The sequence below is a fragment of the Maylandia zebra genome, linkage group LG8 (genome assembly GCF_041146795.1).
Source record: "Maylandia zebra isolate NMK-2024a linkage group LG8, Mzebra_GT3a, whole genome shotgun sequence".
NCBI lineage: Eukaryota > Metazoa > Chordata > Actinopteri > Cichliformes > Cichlidae > Maylandia > Maylandia zebra.
In genome coordinates this window covers 26954029-26965253 of record NC_135174.1, presented here as the reverse complement: position 1 = coordinate 26965253, position 11225 = coordinate 26954029, and the positions used below count along the sequence as shown (strand labels likewise).

Genomic DNA, 11225 nt, shown 5'->3' with positions numbered 1-11225 from the left:
CAGTGTAAGCAAAGAGCAACCAACTGCAACGAAACACAAAAGGGCAAAATCATAACAAGGATATAAAATGAAATCACTACAGTACTACATTAGCTATACTGTGAGAATAAGCAATGTTTATATCTTTATTTTATATTTATTTTGATATCTACTTTTAGATTGTTTGGGGAGAGATAGTTTTGATATCTCATTCAACACTAGAGTTAACAGTTCAAGTGCTCAATATCAAAATTTCCACCGGTTGTAGTCTCAACTTTTATTACGAAGGTATTTGCTGGCATTTCCGGTATTCCCTGCGCTGTCATTGGGCGATTCAATAAGAACACGTTTTTGTTTTTGTTTTTAGAAAGGCGGGGCTTGGGTGTGACGTTTTGTCATCAGGCGAGAGCGCTGCGAGTATCGACCCCATAAAAAGCACTGGGACCAGTCGGACCAGTCTGCTCCTGTCAGCAAGGCCAGGACCCCAGATATCCATACTTGGATTAATGCTGTCAGTCAAAACCAGCTGCTTTATTATGTAAGAGAAAAATATCATTTAGATTAACTGGGTCCTTTCAAATACATTATTACACTTACACAGCAGCAGTGTGCACTCACATGATTTAATGGTTTTAATGCACAAAATTAGTTTAACATGCAGCTATAATTTACTGCTTTCTTCCATTTCTTTTTATGGTGAATATATGTGCAAAGACTTAATCTCTATCAATCACAAAATGACTTGCAGAATAACTCATAACAACTATATGCAGTTTAAGCTTGGTAAAATAAGCATTACATTATTAAACAAAGTGAGGAACGAGCCTTTATTTGCATTTAAGTTTCCCTTTCACATGCCTGCTCAATGGATCCTTTTCTCCGCTGGCAGTCTGCAGTGCTCCTATCTGTAATAAGCTCACAAAAATTGACTTTCTGCATTGATCTGCTCTTTGATCCTGTACAAAGGACACAACGAGTCCCTTGAAGTACATCTGGAACAGCTTGGTGTACAGTTTCATAAGACATCATCTGTCAGCATCGGAAGCACTGCACATGAAACCTGATAAAGGAAGCTGGGAGAGTCTCAGCAATAATGTGGTGATTGAACACATTTCATAGGCAAAACAACTGACTGCAGAATAACTTTAGTATAAAGAAGAATGCAAAATATTACCTTCATACAGGCTTGTGAGGCGGGCTGGGTCCAAATGTTGTCACTTTTTCATTTAGCTTATTTTTCACAGCATTTTAAGCCTTTATGAGTACAGGAGATAGCCACTTGAGATTTTGTGGGATGAAAAACACATTTGAACAGCTGCAAACTGCATCGGATACCCTCGTCACCGTTTTCTTGCTTCATCACCCATTCAGCTTGAGGGAATTTTCTTTTGCCCTAAGATGGCGTGATCCTGTTACTCACTAGGAAAGATCCAGTCGCTGTGACGCTCTGTGTTCGTACTCACTGTCCAGACCCTTCAAGGGTTTCTGAAAAACTGCTTCAGGACTTAGATTGTTAGATCAGTGTGACTCTCCAAACCGTTTTCGCATACGAACACCAAAGTTGTTTCTCTATTTCACTGCAGTGCTAAAATATGACTATATTAGAAAAAAATAGAAAGAAGGAATCATGCAGTTTATTGAAACTATGGTTTCCAACCTCTCATGCAGTTCAGTAGTTATGGAGGGGCTCAAGCCTATTCCAGCAGTCAAGGAGAGAGACAGGGTACACCCAATCACCAGTCTGCTGCATGACTAACACATAAAGACAGACAACCATTTACATCCCAACCACACCTTTAGAACTGACATTTAACCTGACCACAAGCATGTCTTTGGACTGTAAGAGGAAACCTCAGTGACAAGGGTGAACATGAAAACTGCACATAAAAAGACCCAAACCCATGCTGTGCTTGTTGTAAGGCTAACTGTGCAAAACTATGGTATGTATCCCATCATACTGATACTCAAACTTGGTCACAAGAAAAAAAACTGTGCTGCACAAAACCTTTAAAGACTTTGGCTTTAGATTGTGATGCTTGGGAGTGTGTGTGAAATTGTTTTGGCTGTAGTTTTTAACAGAATTTAAATGTGTTTTTCAGCCCTCAAGATCTCGTATGGATATGTCCCACACATATGAAGTTAGAATGGGTGAAAAACACTGCAAGAATCCAAAAATTTTGGCACACCTTTATGTACTTCAACTCAGAAAATATCCACAGTGTTAAATTGATAAGTAAAAGGTTTTGCATAGTGTAAATACTTCTGTCCCTCATTACAATCCCTGCCCCCTGTGATGCTTAAAGACGGTGATGCCGTGTTATTTAATGTTTAAAAAGTACTAATGCAGTATAAAGGTGCTCATAAAGGTACAGAAGAGTTAAGGTGCCCAAGGACACACATCTATGAATTATTCCAGCTGAGTCTATGGTACCCACCTTAGTAGATCAATGAAACACGTGTTCAAACTGTCAATTTTCATATTTTAAGTAACCTAGCATCATATCTGTGAGATCACCAAAGAAAACAACTTAAAACATTAATAAATTCAGGCTCTGAATACAACTCAGCAAAGTGTGAACAGGATGAGTGCAGGAGGCCATCTGCTGGACAAACCATGAAGTTTGAACCAGCCTGTAAATATTTCTTCTTTTATACAGTATTTCTGAAAAGAGTAAGCTCATTATGTTTCCAATGGATGTTTGTACGAAAAGGTTTAATTGCATTTTAGTGTCAGAGCAGCTGGTGGTGACAGGAGAGGACACAGAAAAGAGCGAACAGCACAAACACAGAGAGGCTTCCAGAAGCCGTCTGTGCACAGCTGCTGCTCTCAGCCTGCCCGCTGCCCTCTGATGCTGCTGCTTAAAATATTTTACAAAGAAGCCATTAAACTACTGCATTCATTTTATATGAATTATTGGGATGGAACCGTTTCCTTCCCTCTCATAGAAGATGCTCCAGTGAATCCTAATAAAGGAAGCACCTTTCATTGGTATTTGGAGAATGAGGAACCTACCAAATTCAATGTGACCGCTCACCTGCACTCACAGGTAAAACCTGTTAATCCATTTTCCTTTTCTGGATGAGCTGGAGTCTTTCCCAGCTGTCATTCTGTTCTATCCTATGAGGGTGAACTAGTTGTGAAATGATAACCAGACTGCCTGAAAATTTAACTCAGCTCGACAACAAGTTTAACCCCGACATACTGTTCATACTTTATACCTTTACACTCTGCTGTCTGGGTTGAGAATTTCCTTAGTTTCCAAACTGAATTTTGATCTACAAGTCAGTTTAGTAACCAGTCCGTATGACAAGAACGGATGACTAATCATTAATTAATGTTTCAAAGAGCATAGATTGTATTTTGGGGGGTTTATAACACCCATTTTCAGAGAGGGACATCTACTATCACACAGTATCATGTCCTGTTTTACAATATAAAATGGTAAATGGCCTGCATTTGTATAGCGCTTTACTCAGTCCCTAAGGACCCCAAAGCGCTTTACACTACATTCAGTCATTCACCCATTCACACCCACATTCACACACTGGCAATGGCAAGCTACATTGTAGCCACAGCTGCCCTGGGGCGCACTGACAGAGGCGCCGATATAGTACGATATACTTTGTTGTCCCCTTAGGGAAATGTGTTGTGGAGTCAGGTACTGTCACAGAACCTGACTTCACGGACTAAATAGACAGTAATTGGCTACAGTATAGACACTGTTACACACACGGCTTATTTCAGTTCCATGTGAGGATTGGGTACAATGCTGCCCTCTGGTGGTAGAAGTACCTATAAGCCAGTACTAAGAAAGAAACTAGACAGTGCATTACATGCCAGCAAGCTAGCAGTGTTGCATTGTGTGATAGAGATGGTTTTCAGAATGGAGGGATTACATGGAGACCTGCAGTGAAGACAGACACACTAATGCCTTAGATCAAAGATGTCAGCAGGTACAATGCAGCTGATCTGCCTCCCACTGTAGATATCTCTAAATAATTCATTTTTCTGTCACAGCTCAGACTTCTTTTATGGCACAACAAGATCCAAAGGGATTAGAGCAGGAATTCAGGCAATCAAAATGCCTTTTAGATCAGTGTACAGTAAATTGGCATTAATGCCTCTGGCAGGAAATGATGTTGACTATTTAGACAGGCATGAACATCTCCTACAGTCTCAGTCGTCACTGTGGTCTGAAAGGAAGCAAATTTCAGAGGGAACAAATATGAGTACACTGTGCTCCCAGGCTTTAACGGCATTCAGATCACAGTGACCTGAAGATGAGTGCATTTCTAGTTCAGCCAAACAAAAGCAAAGCTACCAGAGGACAGTGTGATGATGCTCGTGATGTCCTAATGTGTCTAAGCGCTGCTTTATTTTTAGAAATCTTTTTGATGTCATTTTTGGTCGAGAGGCACCAGAACAGATTTGCCTGTGTTTGCTGTACAAGCCACGTACGAAGGATGATGAAGACAGAGCTGCCAGACAGGAAGAAAAGACGAAGCCCGCAGAGAAGATTCGTGGATGTGGTTAAGGAGGACGTGCAGGGGGTTGGTGTGTGTTAGCGATAGGGAGAGATGGAGGCAGATGATCTGCTGTAGCAACTCCTAAAGGGAGCAGCCGAAAGAAGAAGATGATGGTTGTACATGCCAGCGAATTTCACTGTACTGTCTATCAACTTGAGGCTAAATATGAATGCATAGCTGGCCCCTTAAAGATGTATTAACCGCTTTCTGCAGTGCTCTGTGATGTTTGCATGCAGACAGCTTGAGTGTTTACATAAATGCCATTATTTTTTTAATCAAAGACTCCCTGATATGCTTATTGCTCACTCTTTATTCTTGGACTCTGCTAGAATAGCTTTGGATGATTCACTGCTAAATACAGTAATTCTACATTACACTTTGCCTTGGAGCAGCCTCCCCTGGTCTGAAACTATAGCCGTATATAAAACATAGACATGACTTAAAAGTTTTTATCCTCTTCAGACTCTGATTTAGTCTGCATAATCCTCTTTAGGATCTTTTATTAATACTTGTAGAAAAGTAAAATTGTTTGCAGAAATAAGTGAAAAACTTTAGACCCTCCTATCTACACACAGAATGGTGGCGCTTTTTCCAAGATAAGTGATCGGCCAGTAGGTGGTGATTTTATACTTGTTGAACATAATCTGTTCCAGAGCAGGTTAGGTTTGCAGCATAAGCTACTGTGGCATCTTATCCAGGTAATCCTGAAGTTACATGGATAAGACAAAATCCTGCTTTTTTACTTTTATTGCAGACCTCTGTATTCAATACGTTGAAGACTTTGCACTTTTTTCAGTTCAAATAAATTTTATTTATATAGCCTCGAACATGAGGTGACTGTTTTGGACAAGATGGGTGAGTGGCAAATTATAAGTGAGCAAGAAAACGTTTGGTCAGCAAGCAACAGGTGAACGATTAACAACAACAACAACAACAACAACGGGACAGTTGCAATGAAGGACAAAACTATCCATAAATGCAAAATCTGTCTCTTTGCACCAGGGTTGAAACTTAAATTCTGCAAAGTTGGACATTTTAATTTAGGCATCTGTGGTTACTGATTCCCAGCCAGCCTGAAGTGGTCATTAGGGGAACTGCAGCTTTTATCTGATGGGCTGAATAAAAAAAAAAAAACACATTTTAGCTGCAGTTAAGCCAACCTTTAATGTGTGGTTATCTCAAAGAAAACAAAAGGTTTGACCAACAGGTTGATGAAATGTCTGTGCTTACAGTTGTGTGCCAGAGAAATATATTAGGGAAGCCAAGTATATTATCGTTACTGTTAAAACCATATTAACCAACAGCAGAAGAGGAAAACTGTATGAAGCCTTGGCCTTTGGTTCACAGAGATACAAACTCTGTCCTCTTTATTTGAAATTTTGACCATATTTAATAAGAATCCACCTCTGTAACAGTGCAGATATGACAGAAAATAAGCACTATTAAAGACTCTTAACAAAATTATAAAATAGTGTATGCAAAACTATTGCCTGTGAGCCAAAAGTGCACAAAAGGGTTTTTTTCTGTCTTTGGCTCTGTGTGACGTCATGAAGAGAGGATGTCCCTAATATGGTAATCGCAGAGGTCCCACCCACGAAATCCTTTTTCAAGGACCAACCAATCAGAGAGCAGGCTTAAAGGCAAGGTGGTCTCAATGGTGGAGGATGAACTGAGGAGCTGCTTCAAAACTGAGTATTTGATAAACAAGGATTATCATGAACTGTGAATCATGCAAAGCTTCTATAGCAGAACTCAAAAATACAAATATGGAGCTGGAGAATGTGCGTAACTCCCCCATTAATGATGTCATATACTTAAAATGTAACTTTACCAGTCACACCGTACTACTGTTAAAGCTGCATAAAAAGTTCAGATTTTGTATTCTACAAATACAAAAAAACAAAAACAACTGCATTTGCGCTGGGTTATTTATTTTTGAACTGGCCACTTTTAGGATGTAAGTGCTTCTTCTTCCACCACAGCTTGCAAGTCATAAGTTGGTGCTCACGAAGAGGCACAGACTGGGCATGCCCAGCCTGAAGGGGAGGGAGAGGAGAGGAGGCTGCCTCGCAAAGACGAAGAGAGAGGCAGAGAGTGGAAGAGTTGAGATGTCTGACAGAAAAATCCCGACGAGGAGGAGATGCTCATTTCACAGCAACGCGTCAGTTTCCACCTGACGTGAAACACACCGAGCCTCTCTTCTCTTCACGCGACACACACACGCACACGCGAGCGCGCGCGCGCACACAGAGCGGATAAATGTGGACCGCAGTGGCACTCTCAGCGTGCCGCCTGCCGCAGACAGCGATGCAACAGCGTCTCATCATCTCCTGGACCGGGTAGACAAGAAGCTGCTCCGGAGCACGTTTCCTGGTGAGTAGACGCTTTCCTGTCGGCTATGTCTCACCTTCGTGCAGGATACGGAGCAGCTCTCAGCCCTGCTGTGTGTGTGCGTGCACACATAAGTTGAGGCACTGCATCACTGGCACATCGACCTGTAGGATACGGAACCGCCGGAGAAAGGTCACAACAGCGCACTGATACCTGTGTCATTGACGCATCTGTGCGTGCCATTCACAGCTCCAGCCAAGTTTTGCCCTTGGCACGAAAAGTTGGCGCTGCACTGTTTTAGCTAAGGTGAGTGTGGACGTGAGAGGATTCCAGATAAGTTGGTCTGCACCTGGAGACACGCAGGCGAATGCACCTTGGTCCCGATTTCAGGCAGATGAAAGGATGAGGTGATTTGTTTGGATATGCATCTTTCCGCCCAGCCATGAATATTCCCCCAGATCTAAGATTTAAAAAGCTAAAAACACTGAGATGTAACAGCAACAGCTTAATCCGTAATGATTACTCAACGTTTGTGTGGTGCAATCATTAATCATTGAAACAGATTTCAGATTGTTTTAAATTCTGATTTTCTTAATTTCACTTTTACAGTAAAAAAACAAATGTAATTTTACAATAGAGTAAGAACTTGCACTTTACAGTACAATGCCTCAGTCCAGTAGGCTGTGTATACATTTTATGTACTGCACGGAGATCCTATAAAAGATGAATCTAGCTTCCTGGTCTGACATAAAGGAAAACGCACAAGTGCTTAAACCTGCATTTTATTAATGGCCAGCAGGGGGCGACTCCTCTAGGTGTAAGAAGACTCGTGGCACGATGTGATGTCGCCATGTTGGTGTTGTTCCTGGATCATCAAAACTAATGTAGGTCCAGGTTCAACATTGCAGGTGACCAATCAGGTTATTGTGTTGCCAATGATTTGGACGTGGAAACACCATCAAACCATGCACCAAGGCCTAACTCCAATCCTGTTCAATCTGTAAACGTGTTCCATTTTAAGAAAAATACTAGGTCATGTGTCAAAAAAGCTGGTACAGGGCCACGTTTGCCACCACTAGCATCTGCTTTTAACAACAGCCTGTAAACATCTGGGAACTGAGCAGAACAGCTGTTGGACGTTTGGGAGAGGAAGGTCGTTCCATCCTTGTCTGATGGAGGATTCTAGCTGCTCGCTGTACTTCAGTAGGAAGTATATTTCATGCCTGCAGCATGTATGTTATCCAGACACTGCGGGGAGGCGTTACTGTGGCAACCAAGTAAGCTTTAAAAAAAGTGGCAAGTGTTTTTCAAATCAAAAAATTACAACTGAAGTGCAGAAGTCTTTGATGTGATGGATTCACGCCATCATCAACCAATCCAAATGTGGAATTTTGTCACCCTTCAAAATGTTATGAGCATGAACACATATCAGTACACACAAGAACAAATAGATTAGAAAAGCTTTCAGCTGTGTCACATGCATGCTGCTGTGAGACTGCATTTTAATATCTGCAGAATTTGCAGAAATTTCTTCGCTCCTGATAAATTACGCTGCAGAAAAATAATGTCGTCTGCTCTGCTGTTCAGAAAGGACAAAGCTGTGTGACCAGTCAGAGACCCTGTCAAACGTCCCTCTGTAAAGTCCCAAGAGCAGATCCAATCCCTCCACTAAGGGCAGCTGGAAGCATTTTGTCTTCATTTTTTTGCAGTTTATAAATCCCCTGTGTGGGGCTCAGTCTAGACCCAGCTTCTGGGTTTTAGGGAGTGGATGGTGGGGGTAGAAAAAGACTCTATTCTTCCCATCTTTCCTGGTTTCCAGGAGGAGTAAAACGCACAGCTACTCCATCATGTGTGCAGGACTGTTAGTCAGTGCGTCTCTCTGAGGAGGCTGGAGCTGCTGGTGTATGTTACCCTGCAGCCCTATAATTTCATATCACTTTATTTCAGGTATTAGAAGCTGCTGAATGCCCTTACAAAGGCAAAGGGCTAATTATAGTATAAAGACAAGGATTTCCAGGATTTCCAGAACTTTCTATGCAGTCTGCACCACGGTGTGCAAGCCCCAAGTTCAAAAATACTAAAAAAAAAAGGGCTCAGTAATTTCCTGCAACAGCACTTTTCTGCAGACTTTACTATAGGAAACATAAATAAAGTATTTGTTGGGGACTATTTTTTGCTGCAGATCAATACAGACTTCAACTATATGCAGCACAGTACATGCAGCAACCTGCCCTTTAAATTCAAACTAAAGGACAATTTTGTTTTACTGTTTGGATTTATTTTCTTTAACCAGCAGTATGAAAAAAGTTCTAAAGCTTTAAAAGACATACCTGCTGAAGAGAGACAGCAGAGGAGCATCCAGGACGTCCTAAACATAAGTAGCATTAATGACAATAAATAAATAAATAAATAACCTGCAGAGTGGTGTGTTATTGTGACTATTGGTTCCTTAATTCTAATTTTAGCTACTGTTGTCAGGTGAATTTGATGATAGTATTATATATTGATTATCCAAATCTGTAAAATAAAACAGTGGAATTAACACACTGGATATTTACTTCTAAAATGTGGAAAAATAGAAATGTAAGGTGATAAATAAGCCCAACTTTTTATTCTTCCTCTTATCACCAAGTAGTAGGAAACAATATCTTCTAAATGTTTTCAATACATGTACGTTTTATTGAAAATATTAATAAAATATTTCAAAAACCACAAACAATCATGATGTACCTGCTGCACATAAATAAATAAAGACATAGACGATATCCTGATAAATACCATCTGTCTGCTTTGTTGAATCTGTAACTGCATGTGAAGGTCGATCTTATCTCTTAACAAAAACTCTAAAGTAACTACACCTTCAGTTATGATGCATATTTTCATTTAAATGTCTTCCAGCTGCAAAATTAGTTCAAACGAAGCCTTTAAAGTCACCAAATTTTGGCCTTGCTGTTGTGTTTTTTAGCAACTGATAGAGACTGGTCTGGTATTTAGTGAGTCAAAAATGCACAGCAGTGGCAGTGGAGGTTAAAAGTTTAGTTTTTTTAGTGTTCATATTCATTGCTGCTATCTTGGATTGCTAACTCTGGCTATGTTGGACGGCTCCAACTTTCTGAGTAGGAAATCCAAGTTGAGGGGGTGTTCCATGAAAAATTTCCAACTGCGAACTGAGTTTTTGTGTAGGTGTCCTCAAGACCCTAATATCTCTGAAAAGCACAGAGTTGCTGCTTTCAGGAACCTTTGGAATTGTGCGATTGCGATATTGGTTCAAGAGTTGCTCAATCATCCGGGTAAGGAAATCCCAAAACGTTGATTCTGTTCATCTGAACGTAGTCTTGATCAAAGACGTCAAGACTGAGGTCACATTACGTCAGGCATCTGAGTGATGAAACGTTTCTCCCACTGAAAACGCTACATCCAGATAAACACAATCAATTGTTGGGGGTTCAAGAGTTACGGTAGTTTGACTTAAAACTTTGAGCTAAAACAGTGGTCCCCAACCCCCGGGCCATGGACCGGTACTGGTCCGTGAGTCTTTTGGTACCGGGCCGTGAGAGTCGAGGCTCAGGTGTGAAATTTATGGTTTTCAGGGGGTTTATCGTTAACTGGGTCTTTTCCCATGTTGTAGTTGTGTGTCTTATTTTGAAAGAAACATTACCATAGCGACCAGAGAGCATTAAGAGGCAGAGAGGAGGATGTTACTCTCAATGTTGTTGGTGCATTTCAGGAGGACGCTCTAATAAAGTTACACAATTACACAGTGAATTTGCGTTTATTATTATATTTACAAAATACCACAATTTTTGTCTTGGTCGTATCATTTTATTCTCTTGTATTTATCCGCCACACCTTAATGGCTGATCCGTGAAAATATTGTCAGACATTAAACTGGAAGTGCCAGAAACTGCAGTTCCTGTAATGGCCACTTGAGGCCAACTCCAAGACCAACGTGTGATGTCATGGTGGCCACGTCCATCTTTCATATACAGTCTCTGATTTCAGGCTGTATGAAGTAAAAATGTATTATTCTCAAATCCAGTAAAAGAAAAGAATCTTAATTACAAAGTAACTGTAGAATTCACATTTTTGACATTTTTCTAGCTGCTAGAGCTGCATTTACAATTTCCTACATTCCTTTCCTACGTTTTTGCTCACAAAACACTAAATCAATTTTAGAATTTCTTCTGAACAGAAAATTGTTGTAGTTTTGCAAAAGTCAAGCCAGAATAACTGTTCCGTAGTTATTACTCTCTCTAGTTGATCAGCAAAGTCAATCTCATCCTGTTTGTTTTTCATTTCAAGCACAGAACATCAGACACACTCTGTGAAAAAGAGATGCAGGCAGGGATTCAGGCTATATTTATGGAACATGTTGTTCAGTACGGCTC

The 11225-nt window shown here is 40.6% G+C and overlaps 1 protein-coding gene across 1 annotated transcript in view; it reads left to right on the top strand.

The window, feature by feature from the left end:
- Positions 1–6608: 6608 nt before the first annotated feature.
- Positions 6609–11225, top strand: part of LOC101486561 (PH and SEC7 domain-containing protein 1) — a 99895-nt gene continuing 95278 nt past the window's right edge. Inside the window, exon 1 of the mRNA XM_004565889.3 lies at positions 6609–6879. The gene's annotated coding sequence lies outside the window, so the exon portion shown is untranslated. The remainder of the gene's footprint in view (positions 6880–11225) is intronic.